The sequence below is a fragment of the Nothobranchius furzeri genome, chromosome 7 (genome assembly GCF_043380555.1).
Source record: "Nothobranchius furzeri strain GRZ-AD chromosome 7, NfurGRZ-RIMD1, whole genome shotgun sequence".
Lineage (NCBI taxonomy): Eukaryota > Metazoa > Chordata > Actinopteri > Cyprinodontiformes > Nothobranchiidae > Nothobranchius > Nothobranchius furzeri.
In genome coordinates, this window is record NC_091747.1 from 60047435 (window position 1) to 60059801 (window position 12367).

General features: G+C 42.4%; 1 protein-coding gene across 6 annotated transcripts in view; it reads right to left on the reverse strand.

Moving 5' to 3' along the window:
• LOC107383079 (collagen alpha-1(XVIII) chain) overlaps window positions 1-12367 on the reverse strand; it is a 117106-nt gene that overhangs the window by 72020 nt on the left and 32719 nt on the right. The window lies entirely within an intron of this gene.

The following is a 12367-nucleotide window of genomic DNA, read 5'->3' on the forward strand; positions in this document are numbered from 1 at the left end:
CTATTTCCCTTAAAGGGCCACAAGCCAATTTGCCCTTCATTTTCATGATTATTTCCTTTATATATATGCCTTTAATTAATGCAGCCTGCTGAGTTTCACATATCATATATTTCCTCACGTTACAATATATAACAATATTTGATAAATATCACGATAAATAACATTCACCTGTTTGTATTTTACCATCGTCCTTGTAGTTTTATAAGCTGATAATTAAACTGAAGCAAACATCTTTACTGTGAACTAAATTTACTGTGTATCTTCATTCCTTTTGCCATCTTTTTTCATTTGATTTTTCCTACTGGGAAGTTAGAATTTCCGAGGAGAAAGTGAACGCACCATTAGCTGATAACAATGGTGGCAATGGAAGCTAACATATCAAGCTAACATTATCTTAGTTTATTTAGCTGCTGGAGCAGATTAAAACGATGATGCCTCACACTTAGATCGTTGTTGCTGGTTTCATCTTCACCCAATCACCCGTCGCATTTAGTAAAGTGAAGCCAAACTTTAGAGCGCGTTCATGTTCTACTAGTCGGAAATTCGGGTTTCCGAGGACAAAGCGAACGCACCATTAGCGAAACGGAAGCTAACATATCAAGCTAACGTTATCTTAAACATTATATTTACCTACCGGAGCAGATTAAGATGAGGATGTCTCACTTAGATCGTTGTCGCTGGTTTCATCATCACCCAGTTACCCATCACATTTAGTGAAGTGGACCCAAGCTTTAGCGTGCGTTCTTTCTACCATGCTGCTCTGTTTACAACTGGCTCGCAGCGACCGACGACATAACGCTCTTGCGCATGCGCAGCTGTCTTGGCAAGTTCTCGTTATGAAGGATGGGTACCGAAACGAGGCACCGTTTGAAATGACGTGAATCGGTGCTCGGTCGGTACTATGGAATTCGGTCGGTACCTTAAAAAGTACCGAATTCGGTACCCATCCCTATAGTAGACATAAACATAACATAACATCCATTCAGTGAGCACAGATTAATGAAGCATTTCATTTTACTACAATTATTATAAGTAGTAATAAACAAATGTTTATTTAATGATTATCTAAATTATAAATCATGGAAGAAGTTCATATTGATTTAGGAAATCATTCTTGAATTTAGCAGCTGATTCGAGCTGGAGTTGTTCCTTCTGTGGAGGCAGACAGATAGGACCTTGGGAAATAAAGTTATTGTTTATCTTTCAGACTTGCAGAGTCTGTGAGTCCCAGCTGGTATGAAGGCAGGCTCGTTTAAAGGGAACACATGCAGTGTTATGTCTCTTTTCTGACCAGATGTTGAATAGATGTGGAAAGGTCAGACTGTACCTAAACGGACCATTGCTGGACGTTACATAGTATTAGTTGTGTTGCGTTAGTGTTAGCTCATTGTTAGTGCTAGCTACAGCAGGCTGCAGCAGGGTTGTTTATGGCAGTTGTAATTCTGCTTTCAACCAGTAGGAGGGATACGTGGGAAACTTATGTGTTTTTTTTTTTAATTCAGAGTTTAGGTTTTCAAGATCCTAGAAAATACCCTGGTCAACTTTGTTTTGTGGTGTCATTTATCCAAATCAACACAGGCTTTTTCTGCTCTGATGCAAACAGTTTCCAGGCTTTATGTGCACCATATGCAACTCTCTGATATCAACACGCATCCACCCCTTTGCCTTGAACTGATAATGCACACAAACCGGTAACAAACACTGGAAGAAAATAAAACACCTGCTTGGAAAGACTGTAGCTTACACACCTCATCAGAAACTTGTTAAAGTTTTCCATACATTTTCTCCAGCCAACACTACAAATGTGACCAGACGATGAAACTCTGAGACCAATTAGAAAGTAGGTCCTTCAATCTGCTGCCACATCCGCCTAACCTGCTTTGATCAAGCTTTAATATGTTAAACATTAGTTTGATTTAAATGTTGGAAGCAAGAAACTCCAAGGAAACACTAAGTTTTGGTGCTAAAACATGTTGTAAAAGTATGCAGAAAACAAACAGAACATAAGTAAAAGTAGCCAAGTCCACCAGAATCAACCACAAACAGCTTTAAGTATTTACCCAAATACAAGCTAGTTTCTGAATGCTTACGTTTTATTCCTGCTGGTTTCCAGTGACCCTTAATAAAGCTCAGCTGGAGTAGCTATTACTCCTAAGTACAGCAATTTGAACGGGGTATTTTATTGAAAATCCAAGCAGAAAACTTAATGTAGACAAACTGCAGCTGTCTCTGCTTTTAGAAATGCCCTCCAGCTAAGACAGTACCAGGCCTGGCAGAAAGAGGACAACATTCAGAATAATGTTTCAGTTTTGCATTTAATTTCAAGCCCGACTTGTTGGATCCATCCTGGTCATCACAATGATTTCCCATTAAAGCTGATGTTTTTGACTTCCACAAACCACCACGCTTCATCCAGCTTTATTTGTAATAAAGACGTAAAATTTGGGTTTTTAATATTACTTCTTGCTAAAACTAGTCAGACAAGAAATACAGAAACCTTCAGCTCATTATTAACACGTGTGCTGGCTTTTCTGACCCAACCAAAAAAACTTATCATGGTAGTTTAGTGACTAAATCAAACAGAATTTTTTCATGTCTGACTCGATGCTTACTTCACAAGAAGCTGGTGTGAAGTTGGTAAGTCTAAGAGCTGAGTCGTGGCTGGCTCGTAGTTCATTCTCTTACTTTGATATATATAAATATATAATATATAAGTATAAATAAGATGTACAAAGAAATCACGTTTTACATCTTCCGTTCAGGAAGATGTTGCAGATGGGACAAAAAGCAAGTAATTATTAGATTTAGGTTAGAAACTGACTTTTAAGGTTCGGTTCTTATGGTAAAATAATTCTGCCAATTTCAGATCCAGTTCCCCCTTTTCGACAACCACAAAGAAGCGCCAGATTACTGCATCTAAAGTAGGGTTGCAGGGAATACCTGGATTGACTATTAGCCCTGGCCACTGTAAAAATGTCTCCAACACCGCCAATAAAAGAAGAAAAAGACAATATGGCGACCCGCGTGGACAAAGACAAAAGTGAAAGTGAATGTGGGCATGCTGCCGAAGCAGACCAGTGACAACAGCCATCGAGACCACTCCACTTCCACCTAGGAGGTGGTCTCCTGTGTGGGAATATATCTATAATAGTTTGTGTCTAGGTGGGTTGCGCTATCGTCTATTATTTTTATTGGCAGTGTTGGAGATGTCTTTACGGTGGGTTAACCAGGGTTAATAGTCAAAGTGTTTAATCCCTGCAACCCTAATATAAAGATAATCTTATCAGAAAATCTTTAAGTGTGTGGTGCATTAAAGTAGCTTTCCGGAGTTTTCTACTTTCAGAAATTATGTATGGGTTTTTCAGAAATTAAAAGTGATTATCTAATCATGTACCGTGATATAATGTAAGCATAGCATAGCATAGCATAGTTTATTTATATAGCACATTTAAAATGCAGCATGGGAGCTGCCCAAAGTGCTGCACAGGCTAAAACAAAACACACCCATTACAAGGAGCTAAAACTAAGGATAAAATCTCAATTAAAAGCAGAGAAAACATGAATAATAAGAACACATTAAAACAATGACACAATAAAACACTAAAACGAGTCACTGTCTAAAAGCCAAAGTGTAAAAGTGGGTCTTTAAACGAGATTTAAAAACCGCCAGAGATGGTGCCTGCCGAACTCCAATGGGCAATGAGTTCCATAGCTTTGGGGCAGCATGGACAAATGCTCGTTCACCCCGCGATTTGAGCCTCATCCGCGGCGTGTGCAGCAGCAATAGGTCAGCCGACCTCAACGAGCGGGTGGGCACATATGGAGTGAGAAGGGCAGAGAGGTAGGAAGGTGCCAGGTCACTGAGCGCTTTAAAAACAAAAGTCAGTAACTTAAACTGCACTCTGAAAATGACAGGGAGCCAGTGAAGATGTGCCAGGACAGGTGTAATGTGGCTACGTCGGTGTGTACCCGTCAAGAACCTGGCAGCAGCATTCTGAACAACCTGCAGCCGATTCAGGGCAGAGTCCGGAACAATACGTTTGTTTTTTTTTTGCAAAGCACCCCCCACCCCCACCGTAGAGCTCCGTGCAATAGGAAATTGAGCGCCGACCAGAACTACCCAATAGCATTAGACTACCGCTTAAGCACATTTAAGGAATATCTCGGCTGATGTAGAGTTGATGAACATTTCACGGACAAGAAAGTCTTCTAAATATAAATATATGAAAACACAACATGTCAAGAGAATAATACTTATTCTCTACGGATAAGATCTTACGTATACGTATAATACGTATAATATTAATAAGTTGTTACCAGTTTGGGGGTGAAACTTGATGCATGACTTAAATTTGATGCTCACATCAATTCTGTGATCCGGTCCAGTTTCTTTCACCTGAGACGCCTCGCAAAAATCAAGCCCATGCTGTCGAGAGCCCACCTAGAGCGGGTACTGCATGCCTTTGTAATTTCTCAGCTTGATTACTGCAACTCTCTCTATGCAGGGTTGTGTCAGTCATCACTGCGTCGCCTACAGGTTGTGCAGAACAGCGCAGCCAGGTTCCTGACTGGGACCAGGAAACGGGACCACATCAGTCCGGTTCTGGCCTCCCTGCACTGGCTTCCGGTTTGCTATCGCTCACAATTCAAAATCCTCATCTTTGTTTATCATTTCTTCCAGGGTGGTGGTCCCCCCTATCTAGCCACTCTCCTGAACAGACACTCTCCAACACGCGCTCTGCGCTCCTCTGACCAAGGCCTGCTCGCTGTTCCTCGTTCTAGGTGTCGTACTCGCGGGGACCGGGCTTTCTCAGTCCTAGCACCGTCACTCTGGAACCAGTTGCCACCCTCATTTAGGCTGTCCCCATCTCTGCCAGTCTTTAAGTATCACCTAAAAACACACCTCCTCCGCTTGGCGTTTCCAGAACATGTTTGATTTTGGCCCTCTTTTATGTTGAATCCATTCCACAGTTTTCATTGGTTCACTCAATCCAAATGTGTTTCACACATTTTTCCTGTACCAGAATGTTTCATCTACCTTGTAATTTCTATTTTGTAATTTGTATTTTGTAATTTGAATTGCTTTTATTGTTGATTTATTCAATATATTTACCTACAACTGTACCATGTTCAGCGCTTTGGGCTTCCTGACAGGGTTGCGGAAGGCGCTTTATAAATAAAGCTTTGATTGATTGATTGATTGATTGATTGATTGATTGAATACTCGTAAAACGTCTCTTAGCTCTGTTTGTCGGCTACAGAAGCACATTTATAAACAAGAAACGCAAAGTCGCCATCTTAAAAAAAACAGAGCGACAGACTTTTTGTGTGATATGGTTGTCATCCACTAGATGGTGCCGTCGGATAAGAGAAATACTCTGGAAAGAGACTTTAAGAGCACTCTGGTCTGCTCGGAAGCACATCAGGACTGCTCCAACCAGAATTGAGGACACTAAACATTTGGGATTGCTTTCACCGTTTTCAAGAAAAAAAAAAACACATGTGCCTCCATGTTTACTGTGATATCTAGCCAAACAGAAAGCAAAGTGACAGAAGCACGCTACATGCTCCTCCTCCACCATGTTGGTTGACTCTAAAATCACGTTTCATCTGGAGTGGTTTTGCTAGATTTCCTGTCTGATCAGGCTGTGTGTAGCTTTTCCCGTGTGGCTGGACAGCACACACTGTAGGACAAAAACCACGTGAATTCAGACGTATCAAGTTCAGACCTCTGAACTGCATTTCAGTTTTATTTTTTTACATTTGTAGTTAATACTTTATTCCTCCTCTGATTTACAGTTATGCTGCAGCATCTGAGAGCTTTGCTTTACAGCTTGTGGCGTAAGTAACGACCCAGCGAATCAGGTCTGCTTCTCGTCCATTGTAGCCTTCCTGCAGTAAACGACAAGCTCTGCTTTTGTTATGGTTTTAACCGTGATGGAAACACTTACAGTACTTTAAAAAGAATGTGTTCACTCATCAGCAACTGTCAACAAACACTGCCAGCTCCAATGTGGAATCAAGTGGAGCTGCTGGTTATTTCACCAAATTCTTGTCCCGTCCTTGTTTTATTTACCCTACATGGTTAAATTATAGCTCTGAGTCTAGCTCAGAGAGTAATCCTCTATGGATAAGATCTTTATACACATCACTAAAGGCGTGAAACACTGAAAACCCATTTTTTAATGATTATTTCTTATTATAGTCTGTCACTGTGACTTTTTCAGCAGGACTTGCAGGATTGGAGCAAAACCGTGACAAAAATTTGCAGGAAGACGAAGATGGGGCAGATGTTTGGTGGTATTTACTTTCCAGCTGTGGTGCAACAACAATTGAGAACAAAGTGTTAATTATTAGTGTTGGGAATTTGAGGAAATGAGTCGACTGCATGCTCCAGCTGCAGAGCAGCCGACAAACACCACGCAGGTAGAAGCCCACCTCCCAGAAGGAAAACGATCCCATTCTCCTCCTGATTATCATCTGGATTAACTCCTCTCATCTACATCAATCTGTCAGCGTGCTATGTTTCAGGCTGCCACGTTAAAACACCCAACCCTCTGCAGTTAGAGTAAAATCATCAAAGCAAGCGTGACTCTCACACCAGAAGCTAGCTCAAACCAAGAAGTCTGCCTGAATGCCAACATAAAAACTAGTTTCTGTGAAGAAAACTTGGAAAATCTGTTCTTGTTTTTGTCATTTTTGTCATTTTGATTTCCAAAAGTTATCTAGGAAACGTTGGACCGCTTCAGCATCACGGCTAACCGAGACAAGTTCAGCATTTTAAAGCTTTCTTTTTATTTACAAAGACAAAAGTAAAAATGCACAAAAACAAGAGGCAGAGGAGGCTTATTTAAATCAATAAACTAAATAAAGTTTTTTAAAGAAAAATAATCAGCATTAACATAAAGGTTCTTCACTGGAAGAGGTCTTCTCCCGCATCAGAAATGTTTCATTCATGAGTTCATCCAACCACGTTCCACTGCACCCCCTGACCTCACACACTCCGACAGGACGTTAGAACATTAGGACATGTCCTCACTGAGCCGAACAAACACCTGCTTGTTTCTGCTCTATCTTTCCGCCTTGACAGACAATTTCCAGCCTGGTAGAAATTCCATGTTTTCACGCATCCTGCCTCTGCGGTTCAAAAACCAGGAAGCTGACCCACCCCTGGAAAATAAACACCCTAATTCAGTCAGATTCAGCTGTAAATTGAAGTTTTTGATGCATCACCTTCCAAAACCAAGCTGACAGCAGCATTTCCTCCTGTAATGTTTCCAAGTTGGATCGTGTGTCATAATTTACTCCGAATAATAAAGTCATTGTACAGAAGAGGCAGCGCTGCTCAGCAACAACCACGCAATTTAAAGCTGGAGCCATGTTTGTTTCCAAACAGATTCCTTACATCCATAACAACGCTTGACCTTTCATGGAGACACATGACTAATTTTGCTAAGTTATAATTCTATGGTCAATATAAAACATGTTCAACTTCTTTGCACTAATTTCGTCTCAGAGATTTCAGGAGTTTTCTTCTTCACATTTTCAGTACCTTCCAAAATTAGATGTTTCAGGGTTTTGTCACATTGAGGAAACAAGCTGGAGCTGGCCACACCTACCCATGCCCCTCAGCCCCAAATTCCACTACCTCCGCTCCGACACGAACGCCGGAGCAAAATCGGTCCCGTTGTAGTCAATCAGAGCAATTCCACTACTGCGGCCGTGCTCCGGCAGTGCGGCGCCGTGCGCCGCCCTCTGTTCCGGCGTCCGGCAAAAATAGAATCGATCCTATTTTCGCCAGACGCCGGAGCACCTCCGCAGTAAATGGACAGAAATCACAAACGCCCAACAGGAAAAGGAGCAAGCTCATTTTCCGTTTTTCACAATAAATCGATAAACAAAAGGCGTTTTTTGTTTCATATGCACAGGTTTAACAACTTTTAACAACTATCAATGGCGGCTGAACTTTAAATGCACAAAAATGAGCCATAAATACAGTTTCTACTATCAAAGTAGTCACCCTTTGTTGATCCACACACTGCTGATCTGTCAACACAAATGATGGGCAGATTAAACAGTTCATGCCGATGCTTCTCCCACACAACGGGTGTTTGGATCTAACTTCCGCGTTTATTGCTCGGACTGTATCGCAAGATCTCGAAAATCCCGCGCATGCCTGTTTGCTCTCCTCAGGTCTCCGCACCGGAGCAGAGCCGTTGTAGAGCGGTTACCAGTAAAAATTGAGTTCGGAAGCGAGCGGCTGTGGAAGGCGGGGGCGGAGCGGAGGTAGTGGAATTTTGGGGTTAGAAACCAACTTCATCTGCATGTAAACGGTTCTGTCGAGCGGATACCAGCACCTTCCAGAAGTGACGAAGTGTCTTCTGATAATATCATTGTGACAAAGTAACACGTGTAACACCATCAAACAGTAAAGTACGTACCAAATAAGCTGCGCTGCAGCGTTGTTGTCCATTCCTCCGGCCATTGTGTTTATCCTGTTTTAGCTTTGTCTCCTTCACTCCCGCCAGCGTTTTACTGTTTGTGTTGCTATAAGCTAACTGGAAGAATGCCGACACAAAAGGGCGCACGTCGCCACCTGCTGGAGTGGAGGTAGCTTCATTTGAGAGTTTGGTTATCTAACGCACATGAAAACTAGGATAAAGGTTCCCAGTTTATTACACACACACACACACCGGAAGGTGCTGGTATCCGCTCGACAGAACCGTTTACATGCAGATGAAGTTGGTTTCTAACCCCAAAATTCCACTACCTCCGCTCCGCCCCCGCCTTCCGCAGCCGCTCGCTTCCGAACTCAATTTTTACCGGTACCCGCTCTACAACGGCTCCGCTCCGGTGCGGAGACCTGAGGTGCGCAAACAGGCATGCGCGGGATTTTCGAGATCTTGCGATACAGTCCGACCAATAAACGCGGAAGTTAGATCCAAACACCCGTTGTGTGGGAGAAGCATCGGCATGAACTGTTTAATCTGCCCATCATTTGTGTTGACAGATCAGCAGTGTTTGGATCAACAAAGTGTGACTACTTTGGTAGTAGAAACTGTATTTATGGCTTATTTTTGTGCATTTAAAGTTCAGCCGCCATTGATAGTTGTTAAAAGTTGTTAAACCTGTGCATATGAAACAAAAAACGCCTTTTGTTTATCGATTTATTGTGAAATAACGGAAGTTGTGCTTGCTCCCTTTCCTGTTGGGCGGTTGTGATTTCTGTCCATTGACTGCGGAGGTGATCCGGCGTCCGGCAAAAATAGAATCGATCCTATTTTTGCCGGATGGCGGAACGGCGGGCGGCGAACTGCGCCGCACGGCCGCAGTAGTGGAACAGCTCTGATTGACTACAACGGGACCGTTTTAGCTGCGGAGTTCGTGCCGGAGCGGAGCGGAGCGGAGGTAGTGGAATTTTGGGGTTACTGTAATGTCTGGGAGCTTTAGCACAATTAGATTAGAACCAGTTCGTCTCCAGCAAGACTGACGAGTTTACGTGCTTTTTAACGACAACATCAGTCTATTTAGGGCAATAGTTTGGGTTTCTCATGCACACGTGAGCAATCTACAACAGGCAATCTGGTATTAGATTTTACACAGAAACATTTCAATATGGCTGAACTGTTCATTTAAAGCCGCGTTTCTATACTGGACCCTACAAGGACCCAAAAGCTGCTTTAAGACAGTTTAATAAACTCAACAGACAACAAAATCAAAACCGTAGAAATGTGAGAAATCAGTTAAACCGAATGAAAGTCTGCTCTCACAGTGAACTGCGTCTGGCAGATGGAAGTGAATAAGAATAACCTGAGATGAGCGACCTGCCAAACAAACAGCCCACAGAACATCTTGAGTCCATTTGAGTTTGCTTACTCGTGAAATACCAACCACAACAAACGAATGACTCAAGAACTGCAAAAGATGAAATTTGTAAAATAATGAGAATAAAATTCCATCTTTGTTTAACTGTGCTTTAAAGCAGCTTGTTGTAGCAAACTCAGCCAACATAAAACCCTGTTGTTGTACTTTAAGTAAATATGGCCAACAGCTGATGTGTTTTACATGAATCCTGCACAAATAATCCATCAGCGATGTGGTTTATTGTAAAATGAAGCTAAAGTTCAGCAGAACAAAACCAAAAATCACTGATTTTTAGTTCTGTGCATATCTCCAAACCACCACATGTGTGTTTGACATGAACATTATACAGATTACACAATAAAGGCACATTCAAGCCCCTAGGGTTAATTATTATTAGTTGCCATGGTGATGTTCTTTTTAAACATTTGTGTGTGATCTAGTAAGAGTTCACTGATGGAGCGTTTTCCTGCTAAATACCTGCAGAGTACCGTGGTGTTGGCCAAACATTGTCCGTGAACTGGATCTCGCTTGAGAATTATGTCATCCCTTAATGATGGAAACAAACTTACAGGAACTTTTGTGTTATTTTTTCTTTTGCCTCGCTCATTCATGTAATCATAGTTGGACGTGACTGAGGTTCTGACTCTATATGCATACTAGTCAGTGACCTACATCAAACCGGTGCCAAACCAGAATCAGAACCAAATGGATGTGAAGCAATATCTCATTACTTCCTCAAACTCAACATAGCGCACATCTGCTGACAAATGGTAAATGGCCTGTATTTGATGTAGCGCCTTCTAGAGTCCAGGAACCCCCCAAGGCACTTTACAACACAATCAGTCATTCACCCATTCACACACACATTCACACGCTGGTGGGGATGAGCTACAATGTAGCTACAGCTGCCCTGAGGCGCACTGACAGAGGCGAGGCTGCTGAGCACTGGCGCCACCGGTCCCTCCGACCACCACCAGCAGGCAAGGGGGGTTAAGTGTCTTGCCTATGGACACAACAACAGCGACAGACTGAGCGGGGCTCGAACCTGCAACCTTCCAATTTTGGACACAACAACAGCGACAGACTGAGCGGGGCTCGAACCTGCAACCTTCCAATTTTGGGACAAGCACTTACCTCCTGTGCCACCGTAACTCCCGCACTTATCTGCAGCTGTTAATGCCTTCGGTAAAAGTTATTGATCCAAAAGTAAACAACTGTAATCATATTAATAAACTTCTTAACAAAAGCCATTATTAAAGAGCAAGTCACCCCAAATCAACTTTTTTGCTGATAAACTAAGTAAATAAGAGTCTAAATGTGCTGTAGACACGTGTAGTCAATATTTTTGGCACTTTAGTGCATCTTAGTTCAAATTTAAATAATTTACCTAAAACTGTCAGTGTTGCGCCCTCTTCAGGTACAAACTCTGCATTACATTGGAATACAAATCTGGCTAAGAGGTCGACTATAGAGCTCCGGGAGTTGACGTCACTTCTCCCGGCATGCAACAGTTCAAATCGAAACTGTGCCACATTGGCATGCAGAAGCCGGCAGCTGGACTGTTTGTTATTGTCAGAAAACTCAATCAAACGGGAAATATGGTAGATTCCTGTTGTGCCCCAGGATACGGAACAGACGCGGGCGACATAAGGGATGAGCCGTCTACAGGATTCCCCAAGATCCAAGATTTTATTCACGAAAAAAAAAATCAAACTAGTGATTTATCTTGGCGTTCAGTTTATATATTCAAACAGCACAGCACTCTATTTAAACTACTTACATGTAAATCTGTTATTTGTCCATCCATTTTCATCCGCTTATCCGGAGTCGGGTTACGGGGGCAGTAGCGTCGAGAGGCCCAGACTTCCCTCTCCCTAGCCACTTGGGCCAGCTCCTCCGGGGAAATCCCAAGGGGTTCCCCAGCCAGGTCCGGTAAGAAGTCTGCTCCGACAGCTTCTGGCGGGGCACGGTAAGGGTCGGAGATGTTTAGTCTATTTAATTTCTGACTATATAAAATGATTTTTTCATTTTTAAAGTGTGAAGTAAACTCCGATGAAGTAAAATCCAAGCCGATCCCGTTCATGTTCATGTTTACGATCCGTGTTTGTTTACCTGTTTTTTCCTGCCAATATGGCGTCTACTAACTGAGAGTCACGTGGGGTCCGGAGCTCTATGGCGTTAGCTGGTACCATATGATGTCACAATGTCACTGTGAGCCTGTGTGTGTGTGTGTGTTTTTGTTAGCGGATCCGCCCTCTCAGTCTGCTTGGCAACAGCATTTGTTGAAATTTTCAAAAGGAAGTGGGAGTGGAGTAATACTCTCGTAGGGGGTGACTTGCTCTTTAAGGAAAACCATATAAAGGGAATAAATGTTGGAAAAATGCAAAGTGCAAAGTTTGTGAAATCAATATCTTACCGATATCTTAATCTTATCAATATATTTAAAAAATCTCAGTTTAGGGAAAATGAGATTTATTCTGACCGACAAGCTAACAGCTAGGCC